Source organism: Myotis lucifugus, unplaced genomic scaffold (genome assembly GCF_000147115.1).
Source record: "Myotis lucifugus unplaced genomic scaffold, Myoluc2.0 scaffold_9, whole genome shotgun sequence".
NCBI lineage: Eukaryota > Metazoa > Chordata > Mammalia > Chiroptera > Vespertilionidae > Myotis > Myotis lucifugus.
Genome location: NW_005871057.1, coordinates 14,516,246 through 14,527,418, shown reverse-complemented (window position 1 = coordinate 14,527,418; position 11,173 = coordinate 14,516,246).

The window sequence follows — 11,173 nt, the reverse complement described above, 5'->3', positions numbered from 1 at the left end:
AGCCTGGCCTGTACCCTCTCACAATCTGGGACCCCACAGGGGATGTTGGAGAACCTATTTTGGCTCAATCCCTACAGACTGAGGGACCCCACTGGTGCACGAATCCATGCACTGGGCCTCTAGTCTATACTAATAAAAGGGTAATATGCTAATTAGACCGGGAGACCTTCCGGACAAAGCCATGGTGGTGGGGCCCAGGCAGAGGCAGTTAGGGGCGATCAGGCCAGGAGGGGAGGGCAGTTGGGGGTGATCAGGCCAGCAAGGAGGGCCAGTTGGGGGCGAGCAGGCCAGCAGGGGGGGAGTTAGGGGAGAGCAGGCCAGCAGGCAGAGTGGTTAGGGGTGATCAAGCAGGCAGGCAGGTGAGTGGTTAGGAGCCAGCAGTCCCAGATTGCCAGCAGTCAGACATCCCCCAAGGGGTCCCAGATTGGAGAGGGTGCAGGCCAGGCTGAGGGACACCCCACCACCCCCGTGCATGAATTTCATGCACTAGGCCACTAGTGTATATATAATGATTGGTTCTCTTTATAATTATACTGATTTCTGCTACTACCTATAGGCTCCATCAACCATTTGATTCAAAAACCAAAGAGAAAATTGAGCTAGTTGTGTAAGGGAAAAAATTATGTTCAAGTCTTCATTAACCCAAAACCCTCCTTTTCAAACATTTTGATCCTGTGACACTGTAACTCACAATCTTCTCAAAATGAATACAATCTTTTCTTGTGGATATTTGTCTTGTACTATTTATCTCTATTAGCCGTTAGAGAAGTTTCTTGATGTCCAGTTAGACTCTAAAGATTCCATACATCTCTTTCCCACTTGCTCTTTCTATAGACAGTAGCTAGGGAAACAGCAAGCTATGAGAAAAAGTCCACATATCCATCTTTTTTTTTTTCACTCTTTAGCATCTTGTTACCTGAGACCCAACTTTACTTACAGTTACATTAAAATGTAAATATAGGTTTTGAAGATTTTCTAGCAACAATTATGCAAGTAAAATTAAAGAGCATTTCAGAAAAGCACAATTAGGTGTACTCAGAAACATCCTATATAATAAAAGGCTAATATGCAAATTGTCCCCAAGGGCAGGAGTTGACTGATAGGGAGTTAGAAGTGCACTGATCACCAGGGGGCAGCGCGGAACATGGTGGGCATTGGCGATGCTGCACTGGCAGCAGGCAGCAGTGGAGGCGCTGCCGACCCTGATGGGCCCTGATGAGAGTGGGACCATGGCAGGATGGTGGAGCAGGTGAGCGGGTGGCACCGGGCCAAATCGGGTGCGAGCGGGGGTCCTGATCGCCCTGCCAGTGGCCCCACAGTTTGGCCCCGATCGCCAGCCAGGCCTAGGGACCCTACCTACCCTACAAATTTTGTGCACTGGGCCTCTAGTTTTTTAGTAATCCAGGTTCATTTTAACTTGAATTCTATTTAAAGTCATTGGGGGAAAAGCAAGACATAACAATTTAACAAGTTACTAAAGGGCAATGATTTTTTATGGGTTTTCCCTTTGATGACCTTTTCAGAAATCCAAGGTAAAGGTCTAATTCAGTTCATTCCTCCTCCCTGTCCCTGATCTAAAATAAGTTTAGAGAAGTATCATTTCTAGAAACCAAGTCCTGACTCAATGCCAAAAATTTTTAGGGAACAGAGTTCTCCATACAGATGACCTAACCTAAGACAACTTTATAGCTCCTAGGACTTCTTTTTTTCATGCTATTCCCTGTGAAATTATATGAAGTGTATCCTTTTCCCTTTTCTTTTCTGTACTTAAATAAGAAAATAGATTTGCTCTTTCTCATCACAGAAGCTTAGAGAATCATATGATCTTAGAATTGTAAGGGATCGTATAAATCAGCTAATGTTAGAAACCAGCTACTTTAAATTCTTGCTAAATACTCTTTTTTTAAAAAGCTGCCAATTGATTTGAGGGAAGGCAAGATTCTGTGAATGGCTCAACTCTGTTCACGGTCCTGTGTCTCTCTTCCTCTGAACCCTGTTTAATTGGCAGGAGGACGTTCGAGGGCGGGGCTTTGTGCTTGAACATGCGTGGGACTCCGCGTGCCCTACATTCTAAGGGGAGGTAATTTCACAGGGGATTTTTGCTTCAGGGAGGGAGAGTGGAGGAGGGCATTTTTTTTTCTACTGGGCACAGCTGGTGGTTTCCTACTGACTGGTGTTTATTTTGAAGTCACGTGGCAAAGGGGGTTTCTGCCAATGTTTACTCGTTACACATTCAAATATGACACCCTGATGCCCATTCACAGGACAACTTCAGTGCTGTCCAATTCTCCTGCCAGAAACAGAAAGTTTATTCCCAGAGAGAAAGTTGCTTTCTCTGCAAATGCAGAAAGATTCATGCTCACCAGGCGAGTTTCAGAATTGTTGCTTTTAAAATATCAAATTCATTTAATTATTTAATCTTTACGTTGTTTAAGTTGACAGTTTGGCTGGTCATATCAGAAATATTTCTTTTCAGTATAGTACATTTATTAGAGAAAAACTTCAAGATACAAGGAAGGGAGGCTTACAACTACTCTATACATTACTACCCTAAAACTGACACATTTTGACTCCTATTTGGGGCCCCTCTCTGTGGAAGGGTAATACATCTCTGCTATATTATATGTGGACAAGGCCATGTGACTTGTTTTCGCCAATGAACTGAGAATGACAGTTTCTATCAGAGGCTCTGAGAGCCAGTGTGGGGTCCATCACTCTCCCTTTCACTTTGCCACATGACTGGCTATGTTCCAGATGGAGGCTGCTCTGTCAGCTGGGTTCTGTCTTAAACACAGTCGATCAAAGACACAGCTGACATAGAACATGAGCAAGAAATCAAGCTTTGTTATTGTGAGTTCCTGAGATCTGAGGCCATTTGTTACTGAGATATAATCGAACTCATCCTGACCAATGCAGATTGCATACCAGAAAGAGCAGAAAGAACCCAAGTTCAAATCCTGGTTCTGCCATTAAATCGTGATATGAACTTGGACATTTCTAAAGTACCAGGGACCTTTACAACTTGAACCTCAGTTTCCTCAGGAATGGGTACAACAACCATCACCTTCTGGAATTCACAGGATTGGCGTGAGGTTAAAATAGCATCGCCTATGTTACAGTACGCACAAAGGAGCATGCCCTATAGAAATGCAAGGCACTATTACAATTGGATTTTCCCTCTTTAGTGAGTTGTATGCACTGGTCTTTGCTTCTGTTCTACTTTCTAGTAAATAAATGTTCTGAAGTGTATCATCTATAAAGTTTTATAAGCAGTCAAGCTCAGACGCTTAGAATGGCACTTCTGGCTGTAGGGGACCATTCTTTTAAGCATCCAGCTCCGAGAAGGACTCGCACGGAGCAGTGCTGAGGCATGTGCGCACTTGCCTGGCCAGGCCAATCGGCCTGATTTTCTGTATCTCATGTTCTGGCCAAACTGCTTTCACTTTTTAGAGAACATTACAAGTGATAGTGAATACTAATATATCATTTATTTTACTAGGAAGAGGTGTAGAGTGGCAAGAACACTAGCTTTAGTCTCATATAAACCTAACACATAGTAGTCACCCAATAACTATTGAATAAATAAATAAATCAGTTCACATCTCACCAGCAGTTTTTAGATGTGTGAACTTGTGCAAATACTTAACTTCTCTGAGCTTCGTTGTGTCCACTTGTGACATACAAATTATAATTTCTACTTAATAGGGTTTTTTAAAATGAAGGGTTAATGAAGGGGGTAGATGTATGAGGTCTCTTAGAGTGCTTAGTGAAAGTTTAATACATGTGAACATTTAGTTTATTAGCTATGTTATGGCCTGGAGTGGGTGGCCAGCTTATATAAAAAAAAGTGGGCTTTTGAGCTTGTTTGCAAGATTCCATTAATGAGGTCTCTAGATTTCTTCTGATAAAATCAATAGCATTTTGATAAGACCCCACTTTCTTTGCCACAGAAGCAATACCCTGAGTGCTTCTGATGAAAGCATTTAAAATGCTTTTGACACACAAAAGCTTCAAGGGCTTTGCCTTAGAAAAGCTTTCCTAACAAAAGGGACCACACCGCCTTCCATTGCCTGGTTTCTAGATTGGTTTTCCATCTCCTCTCAACAGTATGGCCTGTACTCTTGCCAGTCGCTGTGTCTTTAATATACTTGCAGGTCCTTGAAAGGCCCTTCTGCAGGTGTTCCTTAGTATCAGACTTAGAAACATATATCCAACAACAGTAAGGTGGATAGCAACCTTCTAAATGATCCGCATCAACAAAGAGTGAAGGGAAGGAGCACTGAATGAATGTTTAGTACAGACCTGCTGCGTTTCCACGTGGTTATCATTCATTTAATTTGTGAAGCAATCCTGTGAGATAAGTGACTGTACTAATTTTTTCACAGTGGTGATTTTAAAAGCAGAATATTAAAGTACAAAGAGGCTTATGAATTTGCCCGAAGTCACATAAGCAGTAAGGAGTATAGCTGGAAATTGAATGCAAGTCTGTTAAACTCCACAGACATGTTCTTTGCCTCATGTTACCCTGTCTCACTGTTTACTGACTAGTCATCACCTCAGTGCATGATGCAACAAAGACGGCTGGCAGTGTGGGGTGCTCTGGAGAGAGCCTTTGGAGCCAGGGGACCTGGGTCCTCAAGTTGATAATGTCATTTACTAATTATGTGGCCTTGGGCATATTACTTATGTCTCTGAGCCTCAAGTGTTTCATTAGGAAGAAGAGAAAAATCACCCTTTTCAGGCAATGTCAGTGTGAGAACTAGAGACAATGTAAGTAGAATGAGCGCCTGGCACAGAGTAGAATCAGTGAAAATTACTGATGTTGTTATTATTGTTCTCAATAAACAAATCCCTGGGTAGGATGCTTAATGCTGCAGAGCTGTACTTGATATATGTCAAATGGGTGATACAGATACCACACATATTACCAAGGGGGTGCAAGGGAGATCTGTTCTTGCTTGAATAACTGGGACAAGACTGAAGCATAGGCAGTCACCAGATTGCAAATTCCATGATGATAGGGATTGGAGCTGCTTTTCTTTTTCTTGGAATTGTCTTTCTAGAACAGGGATAATGGGTTCTCTGCATAGCTGAGTATTGCACTAGCAATTTTATGGCCTGCTATGTGAGTACTTAAATTACTATAATACAAGGTAGAAAGTGATAAACACAGAGTACATAAGTGCTGTGGGAATTTGGAAGAATTATTGCAGCTAATTCAGAAAAGGCTTTGTGGATAAGATAGAACAGGAGCTGTTTTTCTCTCTAACATTGGATTTTGAAAATTTAAAACAGAGACATGGAAAGAATCATAAAATGAACACCAATATGCCCTACAGTGAGACTCAACATTTAGCAATATCTTAGTACTTGCTTTCTCTTTATGTATAAAATATATATGCATACATATATATGTATACACATAAGACAGGGGTGGACAAAAGTAGCTTTACATTTGTTTGCATGGAAAATACAATAATTAATAAGAAAATAATAATACAAGAATAAACTCCATTCTTTGCGTACTCACAACTGTCAACCTACTTTTGCCCAGCCCGTCACAATTGATGTATTTTTCAAAACCATTTGAGGGTAAGTTGTAGACATCATAGCACCTCATTCCTAAGTGCTTAGACGTCCATCTCTTAAGAACAGGGACTTTCTTTCACATTGTTATCACCAAAGAAAACAAGTCATGACTGAGCTGGATTTTGGAGGAAAGATAGAGATTGGATTTTTTGATGAGCAATGACAGGCGTTCTTAGGCAGAGGACGCAGGGTGAGCCCAAGCCCAGAGGTACTGGTCTATTTTAATCCTGTCATTCCACAGGAAACTGTTCCTGGACCAGAAAGCCCAAGTGATTTGCTAAAGGCTACGAAGGTGGTTTGGAAAGATCTGGCACCAAAAGTCAGATATCCTGATTTCTTTTGCATCGCTCCCCACCACACTCCTCTTCCTGGCACAGCGCTAAATTTAGAACATGACACTCTGGATTTCTACTCAGGGGCACCTTTAAATCAGTCACACTTAAGAAAGCTTTTCGGACCACACCTTTCAGTGTGGGTTTCCAAGATTTTGCCCATCTGAATCCTGCCAGTTCTAGAAGGTCAAGGTCTAAACAGGTGGAGAAATAGAAATAGGGATGACTAAGTACAGAGTAAGTCATGGAAAACCCAGGTTTTGTCCCAGGTTCCTGGGAAAAAGCAATGTGGTAACTGCCTTCTAATGCCATGGCCTTCACAACCTGGGTGCCTCGCCCCTCCTTCTCTGCCTACAGCAGAGGCAGGGAGCTTGCTGGGCTGTGAATCGGGACCTTTGAGTGCTGTTCTGCCTCCACTTCTGATGACCAGTGTGACTTTAGAAAGTGGTTATCACTCAGGGTGGTTTTGTACCCCAGGGGACGTTTGGCCATGACTGAAGACATTCTTGGTTGTTACAATTGAGGGGCTGCTAGTGGCATCTGGTTGGTAGAGACCAGGGGTGCTCCTAAACTTCTATGATGCACAGGACTGCCCCCAACAACAAAGCATTACTCCATCCCAAATCTCAACAGTGCTAAGGGTAAGACACTGTTTTTGACAAATCTTTCATTTCATTCAGGCCTTAATATCATCATCTTGAAATGGAGGCACTTGGGCTAGCTCAGTGGTTTTCAACCTTGAGAGTGCTTCAGAATCCCCTGGGAGGCTTAGAAAGTCATCTTTCTGGCCCGATCCTGAGGGATTTTACAGTAGGGTCACAGAGCACACCTGGAGAAATGCTCCAATGGACAGTTTCTAAGACCTTCCTCAGCCATCCTGTTTTCCAATGCAGATGCCTAACACATGTACTCAGAGTTCCTGCCTGAGCACAGGGGAACGTGGAAACAGAAAATAATAACTCTCTTTACAATCTCCTCACACAGACATATCCCTCCTGTCCTGGAGCCACGCAGGCTGGTCAGGTGTCTGTGTGATGAGAAGAGGTCAGCACCTTTCTCCCTCTCCATGATTCCGTGGACACGTGGTAGTGCCGGTTGTCCAGGAACAGCGGTGTGACTGACAGCAGGAGACCACACACACTTCTTTAAATTCAAGCATTGACACCCCAAGCATCTTCTTTCCAGCAGAGGCTCTTTGTGGCACAAATGCCATCACCTGGCATTTGCAGGTTTGCATGAACTAGTTTACAGAGCACTGTCAAGGAAGGTGTAGACATGTTTATTTAGTGTTGAGTGTGAACCGTATGTTATTGTAGGGGAGAAGCAAGGTTGAGTGTGTGGCCACTGTTGGTAAAAGCATACCTCCAAGTGTACGCATAATTACCAATGACTGGACTGTGTGTCAGATGTGACATCATAAGTTCTCCTAGATCACTGCAAGGAACAAATCCCTATTCTCATTTTTCGGATGAGGAGACACAAGTTCAGAGACATTTAGTAACTTACCCCAGATCCCACTGTTAGGAAGTAGCAGAGTCCACTGGTCAATCCAGGACTGTTTGATTCCAATGCTCATCCCTTTGTCATCATTTCTTCTTTCTCCTGTGAAGACTGGAGGTGCCCCAGAAGGGCAGGGAGGCCATCAGACACCTCCACATGCTGCCTGTCCCCAAACGCCTATGTTCGTATGTTCCTGAGCTTGATTTTTGCTTGGAACTTATGTGGTTATTTTGAAATAAGATGCAGTGCCTGTTTATTTTCTCATTCCTTCAGTATCCAAAATTATCCCTCAAGACTAATGTCCTCTGAGGTCGCAAAATTAAAAACAAACAAACACAAAACCTATTTTTTATGTAGATGCATTTATTTTTCTAAGGCCTCACATTAGAACTACTGAATTATAATCTCTTGGAGTTGGGTATAGGGTTGTTTTGGGGTTTTTTGGTCTGTAAGTATCAACATTTTTACTAGCAGGATCAAGACTGTTTTGGTTATTTTCTCCAGCAGGTTTCAGTTCAAATGCAAACATGTTACCTGGAAGTGGTGGCTGGTGAGTCACTATCTCTGCCAACACACTGATGTGGGTGGGTCGGTATCAGATTATATCTTGAGAGAAAGAAACCTGTAACAGGTGAGAACTGATGTGAACTTACGTCTGGGAGAAATCTGTCCATCCTCCACAAAGCGTGGTAAGGAGACAGAATCTGGGCAGGTCCTTCAGTGGGAAGTTTTGGGTAATCTTTTAATACTGTTGGTACTGAGAAATAGGAATGACAAGAAATGAATGGATAAGGTCCTATTTCAGAGCAGAGTCAAAGGACATGCTGATGAATTAGACATGGAGAGGGGTAACTTAGGAAAAGAGGAACCAAGAAGGCCTCGTTGCTGGAGGACTTGAGTGGATGGTGGGTTACTTTGTTGAGATGGAGAAGAGTGAAGGCTATTTGTAAATCAAGTTAAATATACCTCAATACAACTGAAATTTAAAAAGAGAATTTGTGCTGGGCATGATTAGGGGATGCTTGCTGGAGCAATAACTTGGAGGAACTTTTATTATCTCTCCTATCTCTAGCTCTACAATTTCAGTTGTACCTTCAAGGCTCCAGGTTACTAAAAGCATGAGAAAACATATTGGAATATGCATATTTTTGCTTCACCCACTGTGGCCATTATCCATTCTTCTAGTCTCTGGTTCATTCTCTGGTTCTGATCCACTTGCCTGGTCTGGAAAGTCATGTACCCTTTTTCTGGTTACTCAGCTTCCCATCTGAATCTTTGCTCTGGATACTTCTTTGATTTCAGGTATTACCAAGTGCTCCTTACCTGCTCCATCTCCACAGAACCATATCAAAGGAACCTTGCTATCCACATCTCCTACCCCAAACCTATGGGAAGGGAATTCCGTCATTTATAATCTGTTAAACTACAAGATAAATTCAGTTAATACCGTACACATTCAGTTATTGTTATTCTTAAGACAATGTCCTCTGTTACAAGTACCAGTTTAAACCAATTCCTTGTTAGGATTTTTATAAAAATGTATGGATTTAGGTATTTATTAAACTGGATGTTGACACCACCATATGCTAAGGCACCATCTTCTCTTACTTGAACTTTTGAAAGTCTAACTGGTCTTTCTTTGTCCAGACAATTCATTCTCCACAATACACCTTGATCCCAGCAGCCCCTGCTTGCAGAGTTTTAGTGAATGAAGACTGCTTACCTTTGGCAGAGATATTGGATATCACAAATGATCCATGTGCTTCTTAGATTGTCTAGACTTTCCTTTTTGAGTCTGCAGGCTGATGCTCTATCCACTGAGCCAAACCGGTTAGGGCTAGACTTTCCTTTTTAAATTTAATTTAATTTTATTGTTGAGAGCATTACAGATGTCCCCCAATTTCCCCCTCCCCTTGTGCTCACCTCAGGCCTTCACCGCACTATAGTCTGTGTTCATGGGCTATGCATATAAATTATTTAGACTTCCTTGCAGTTAGTTGTGTGTTTGTGACTAGTTCTGGACAGTAGTGGATGAGTGCATCTCTTTTGGGCCAAAGCTTTCAAGAGCTAGTGTGCCGCTGCCACCACTCTCTTCACCTGTTGCAGTGACTCTGAAAGTCACAGGTAGGGATGGCAACATTAAAAGATGGTGGGAGCCTGTGTGTCTGAGTCACCCCAAGGAGGAGAACTGCCATGGAATGTCACCTGACCTGCATTAGAATTTACTTGACAGAGAAACAACTCTTTTGTCGGTTAAGCCACTGAGCTTTGGGTTTTATGTCTGCAGCACAGCCTAGCCTCTGGAATAACACAGCCCTGCAGGCTCTCACTCCAGCCCATGCCTCCAGCTTGTTCAGCCGTCCAGGCATGCAGGACACCTTTCACTTCCTCCAAGGCATCATGCTTTATCCTGCCTCTGGTGATTTCCCATTTGCTGGGCAATGCCTGCCTCTTCCCCTTCCTGCTTCCAATATATGAACTTTGGCTAAATCTTACTCATCCTTCAGGTCACAAGCTAGCCATCACTTCCTCAGGGAAGCCCCCATAGCTTCCCATCAGCTTGCTTATTACACGCCATTACAATTGTGTTTAGACATTTTTTGTCTACTATGCTAGACTTATAAGCTTTGCCAGCATGCAGACGCTGTCCTTATGTGCCCCTAATCACTGTTCCCTATACAGTGCCTGCCATTATAGTGAGGGCTCAATGAATATTTGTTGAATGATGGAATGGTTGATTGAATGAATGATTAGCAGGAGTTAAATAAAGGTGAATGGTATAGAGATTACAAAGAAGAGAGATATGACATATGAGATCCAGTACAGAAATTAGGCTTGGCTTTGGTTGGGGCATCTTGTTTAGCTGTGTAAAATACTGATTCTAACTGGACCTCCTCATCTATCCTCTGTGATACCATCTGAATTATATGAAATATTTCCTCATTAGGAGCCCCTGCTACCTTTCTATGGCATGTTGGGTAAGGTTCAAATACCTCATCATGACATATGACATAAGTACTGGCCCCTGCTTTTCCTCATCTCCTACCACCTCCTCCATCTGTCCCATGCATATTTTGTTTTAATCAAAGCAAATGTCTCATCCTCCCTAAAATATGTGCAAAGCTCCCACCTTCCCACCTAGTCAACTCTTACTCATATTTTAAGACTCAGCTCAAATGTCACCTCCTTTGTAAAGACTGTTTCAAAACTCCCAGTGTTAGGCTCCAAAGAACGCTGTGCCTTCATGTAGCACGTAGAGCATAATTAGCTCCTCTGGGTAGGGGCTGTGTGTAAGTTATTCATCTCTTACTTCCTGTTACAGTGCCTGGCTCAAAGGGAAACTATGAATAATTGCTGAGTGAATGAATGAATAGAAACAAAGCTGGAATATTACAATGGAAGAAATTCCTAGTTTTGTTTTGTTTGAAACTATTTTTTTTTCTTGAGTGAGTACATAAAGATGGACGTGGAGGTTGCATAGGGGGAAATAGCTTCTTTTAAAATCTATTTTCCACTTTTATTTTTTTCTCTTAGGACCAATTAGGTTGCAAAATGTTACATAATATGGACAGCAAGGCATTTGCTTTGATTAAAACAGAGATTGTCAGCATATGGCTATGTATGGTTTGGTAGCAAAATCTTTATCCAGAGGGCACATGCCTTTGATTTCTGACAAGTAGAAAATAACTTTTCCTAATTACCTTCCCATAAATGCTCTGCATATATTTTAAAATCTGAATTCTTTGAAAAGT